Here is a 5,397-nt window from a genome sequence, read left to right on the forward strand (position 1 = left end):
ACCCTCCGTGCGACAAACCTCTCGCGTTTGAGTCCCCGTAGCCGATCCTCGTGCGATGGAAATCCTTCCTCCAGGTTCCGGAGCACCCCACTATTGCTGGAAATTCCTAACAAGATATCCTTTAGCTGTCCTGACTTGTCATACTCCCACACAGTGAAGCAGCACACGGGGGCAATGCACTCCCCTCGCCGCCATCTTCCTTCCCCAAACCTGATTTAAACAAACAAACAAACAAACAAACTGGCTGTTACTCTTTTGGAATTACCTGTGGTTGTTGGTGCCAGTGAATTTCAGAGGAAGCTGGAGCTGCTGCCTTCTGCTTATCCACACTGACCACTCCTGATATTCCCGGTGCTCAGTCAGTGTCTCCAGTGGCTGTGGAGGCTCAAGCTCTTCAGGAAGAAATTACACTTGAAACAAAAGTGAAAGGAGCTCTAGGGTCAGGGAAAGGGAATTCTGCCTGCTGATCTTTTCTTTGTGGATTCAGGACTTGTTTGATAGTTTGTTTATGTGCATAAATGTACCAAAGCCTTTCTGATTTCAGGCCATGATATGGGGCATTTTCCCATTAAAAAAAAAGTGCAACTCTGATAGGATGATTTTATTTCAGGGTATTGTGAGTGGAAGGAGAGGGAGTCTGACTCAAGGGATTTTCTGCTGCTTTCTCTAGGAACAGGCTGAGAATGAAAGACTGAATTTGGGGGTTTGAATCTTTCACTCAGAAGCATTCAATCGTGGACCCAGGAAAGTAGCAGAAACAGATTGCTGGTGAAAGATTGATGGCTTAAATTCATTATATGTCAGTAGTATGTTACTTCCCATAGTGCAATAATCGCACATAGCTGACATAAGTATTTTCTGTAGGTTTTCCTGTGAGATAGGAATGAAGTGGAAGGAGGCTTACTCAGGTTTGAGGAGAGAAGGAAAAGGCAATAAAATATTCACCAATGTTTCTTGGGATGGGAAAGCCTCCAAGAATGGAAAACTGGAGTAGAAACCAGAGTACCAAGAGACAATCTTTTTAAAACCATAATTAAGATTCACTTAAGTTCATAAAAACATCCCCACTCTTTTAAATATTTATTTTTATTGAAAATATGATTTTAGCAGTTGTTCTATGAAAATAATTGTTGCTTTATCAAATCCTTATGAATTTCCAGATGGAAGTCATGAGAACCCTTTGGGGGAAAAAAAAAGGTTTAACTGTACAAAAAGGCTGAGTAGCTTTTTTCTTTCATAGTATTCATATATAAAATATCCATTTCATATGCATGTCCATGGCAGCTGCCAGTTAACTTAGTGAAGGTGGGATTACTGTCTGGTCCTGCTCTCTTCCAGCGGGGAAGATACCAGAGGGAGGTGAGCAGATGGCTGGAACAGGAATCTAAAAACCAAAAATCTGGAAGAATAGCTGACACTTCCCGTGTTTTTATTTAGGTACTAAGGTCAGAATATCTGAAGTAATAATTATTTGGAGAATAAAAGGTCGAATGGTCAACTTGGATATGAGATTTAAACTCTTCCTTTAAATCTTCATCTCCTTCCTCTGCCATTAGCCATTTCCTACAATGTGGGAGCCATCAGTGTATTCAGCAGCAGTGTACGGAGTAATTGCTACTTGTTTGACCCTGTGGCTACTACAGAAATGAGTAAGATATGATCAATCCCTGTGTTCATGGAGCTTGAGTGTTAGTTAAAGTAACTAATATTATTTGTAGAGGAAGTGTCTCAATATTTTCATGCTTAAATTTGAGTTATCCTTAAAAGTAATTAATTTGGGGCAAGATAAACTTGGAATATACATATATGTATATATATATGTATACACATATATATAAGATATATATATCATATATCTTTTAAGCAAGGGTGAAACAATGAAAAATACAGCACTATTAGCTATATTAGCCATCGAATACGTTTAATACATCATATTTATTTTTCTCTGCCCTTATTACACTTGATAATTTTAAAGACCACTTCCCAGCCCCACCCCCCACTCCCCCGATTCAGTTCCTAGAGACAGTTTGGTGTTAAGTGTTGGTGACTGATGTGTGTACACAAGTGCTTGTCTTTGTGTTCATTGGTAATTTATTTCTTGGTCACTAGATGGTGCTCTTTTACTTTAAAATAAAGTCCATTCTGTCAAGGCTTTTGCTTTTTATCCGTTTATTGTTCAGTTGATGCAGAGATGATAAACAGATTTTTTCTTAAACTGGGATCTAAGGCTTCCTGGTACATAGGAATTTTAATGTGATTATCTAACCTGTAAAATAGGAGGTTTACAGGTTATCATGCCAATCACAACTTACCCTTTATTGTGTGTGTGTGTGAGAGAGAAAAATACTTATATAGAAGCATTTTGTCGTGTATTGGGACAGTACATAGAGATTACAGTTAAAAATTCTCATATGATTTAATCTCCAGTTTCATATTCTTGGTTAAGAATATCTTGGGAAACCACGTATTTCAGCAGGTGCTGAGGCAAGTGTGATGTGCAGGCCAGGTTTGAGAAGCACTGGGCTCACCTCAGACCAGTGCTATATTAAAGCATTTTCAGGGTGGATTAGTATCAGTGTCAGCCAGCAGAAATGCAAACCCCAAGATCAAAAAATTGGAAATTCATATGTTGTAGAATGAAACTTCACCCTTATCTCTACCCTGCACAAAACTCAAAGTGGACCAGAGACCCAGGCATTAGACCAGAGACCCTGCAGCTGCTAGAAGAAAAATGTAGGCCCAACACTCCAACATGTCAGCACAGGAACCAACTTCCTTAACAAGATTTCTAAAGCATAAGAAGTAAAATCAAAAGTTAATAACTGGGATGGCATTAAATTAAAAAGCTTCTTCACAGCAAAGGAACCAATCAAAAGTGTGAACAGAGAGCCTACAGAATGTGAGAAAATCTTTTTCACCTGTTTCTCAGATAGGGCATTAATCTCCAGGATATAAAAGAACTCAAAAACCTTAACACCAAAAATCCCCAAATCACCCAATCAATAAATGGGCAAAGGAGCTAAACAGATAACTTCTGAAAAGAAGAAATATGAATGCTCAACAGATATATGAAAAAATGTTCAAAATATCTAGCAATTATGGAACTGTAAATTAAAACTGCACTGAGATTTTATCTCACTCCAGTCATAATGGCAGTTATCAAGAATAAAAGTAATAATAAATGTTGGAAAGGATGTGGGGAAAATAGTACTGTTTTAGTCAGCTTTTCTTGCTGCTGTGACTAAAAGACTGGGAAAGAAATATTTTAGAGAAAGAAAACTTTATTTAGGGTTTCACGATTTCAGAGGTCTCAGTTCACAGAGAACTGGCTCCATTCTTTGGGGCTCAAGATGAGGCAGGATATCATGGCAAAAAGTATGGCGGAGGGAAGCAGATCACATGATGATCTTGAAGCAGAGAGACCGACCCAACTCACCAAAAACCAAATATGTACCCCAAAGGTGGGCCCAAAATGACCCACCTTCTCCAGCCATACCCTACCTGCCTTTAGTTACCACTCAGTTAATCCCATCAGGGATTCATTCACTGATTGGGTCAAGGTTCTCATAACCCAATAATTTCTTCTCTAGACCTCCATGTGTTGTCTTGTACTTGAGTTTTTGGGAGGCATATCATATCCAAACCATAACAGATACACTCATACATCGTTCTTGGGACGGCAAATTGGTGCAACCACTCTGGAAAGCAGTATAGAGATTCCTGAAAAAAACAGGAATGGAACCATCTTATGACCTATCCCACTCCTCCATTTATATTCAAGGGATTTAAAATCGGCATACTGTAGTGACACAGCCACTTCAATGTTTATACCCACACAATTGACAGTAGCCAAGCTACAGAGCCAATCTAGGTGCCCTTCAGTAGATGAAAGGATAAATAAAATGTATATATACATACTCAGTGGAATATTACTAAGACATAAGGAATGACTCTATAGCATTTGCTGATAAATTGATGGAACTGGAAATTATCATCCTAAGTAAAATAAACCAGTCCCCAAAAGTCAAAGGTCTAATGTTTTCTCTGATACGCGAAAGCTAATCCAAAATAAGGGTGTTGGATTTGGAAAAACAAAAAAGAAGAATCATCATCATCATCAGTGGAGTAGACAAAAGAGAATGAAGGGAAGGGAGGAGGGATGCGATAGGAAAAGACAGCTAAATGAATCTGACCTATCTTTCCTTTGAACATATATGAATATACCATAGTGAACCTCAGCATCATATACATTCACAAGACACCAAAAAAAAAAAAAGCTATAAGTAAATAGAAAGATCAGAAGAATAGAAGGGAGCCAAGAGGGGAAGGAAAGGGGAAGTACTGGGGACTGAATTAGAATAAATTATATTACGTGTTTTTATAATTATGTCAAAATGAATCCTATTGTTATATATAATTAAAAGAACCAATAAATAAAAGAAAACAAAATTAAATAAATTAAAATGTAGGGAAAAAAAGAAAAGCAGACCCAAGTTGAGGTTCATCATTTTGAATGCAGATAACTTTTTATATAAATATTGCCTGGAGGAATTACAGTGAACATCATAAGAATTGTGGACGTAGGGAAAAAGTATCCATCATATTATAGAGAGAAGGCCAGCCTGTCCTTGTTAGGATGCAGGAGGGGACAAGCATTGTGAATAAGAGGTCATATTACAGGTTCTCTTCTAACTTGTGGTGGTTGGCCATCCCTTGTGCCCTATTTTTAGGTTCCTTTATTTATAACACCTGATATTTAAACATTTTAGAAAGTTTTGAACAGTGTTAAGATCTTTAATCATCATGATATCCCTGGGACAGGGCAGATGTCAGAGGAGGGATTTAAAAACAGGATAAAGAGTGGTACCTAGGCCAAGAGCAACCATCAGGAGACACAGTCCAGGGAGTGGGCAGGGGCTGGAGATGATGGTGCTGATGCAAGCACAGCTGCTGGGATGTATCCCTAAAAGGCCAGAACATTCCTGAACTCTGAAGCTTCATGGGGCACTGCTCTTAACTATGATTTCACCATCTTGACCCTAAGAATAACCCATTAGCTGTAAGTAATGTTCTTCCCTTCCCCTTCCTTCTTTCTCATTGCCCGATTGCACCTTAAGAATATGGTGGGCTTTTACCAGCGGCTCGGGAGGCTGAGGCAGAAAGACAGTGAGTCCAAAGCCAACCTCAGCAAAAGTGAGATGCTAAGCAACTCAATAAGACCTTGTCTCTAAATAAAACAGAAAATAGAGCTGGGGATGTGGCTCAGTGGCTAAGTGCCCCTGAGTTCAGTTCCCAGTACCTGCCCCCATAAATTGGGATGGTTTAATTTTTTTTTTTCATTTTGAATTTTCCCTTTATTTTTTCTTTGTCTTATTGTAATGGCTAGAACTTCCTGCA

General features: G+C 38.7%; 1 protein-coding gene and 1 long non-coding RNA gene across 7 annotated transcripts in view; one reads left to right on the top strand and one right to left on the bottom strand.

Moving 5' to 3' along the window:
• Nucleotides 1–702, bottom strand: part of LOC125619947 — a 22,853-nt gene extending 22,151 nt beyond the window's left edge. For both annotated transcript variants that reach the window (XR_007351517.1, XR_007351514.1), the window contains exon 1: nucleotides 266–702. This is a non-coding gene — a long non-coding RNA (uncharacterized LOC125619947). The remainder of the gene's footprint in view (nucleotides 1–265) is intronic.
• Bicc1 (BicC family RNA binding protein 1) overlaps nucleotides 1–5,397 on the top strand; it is a 284,860-nt gene that overhangs the window by 237,162 nt on the left and 42,301 nt on the right. The window lies entirely within an intron of this gene.

This window comes from Marmota marmota, unplaced genomic scaffold (assembly GCF_001458135.2).
Source record: "Marmota marmota marmota unplaced genomic scaffold, marMar, whole genome shotgun sequence".
NCBI lineage: Eukaryota > Metazoa > Chordata > Mammalia > Rodentia > Sciuridae > Marmota > Marmota marmota.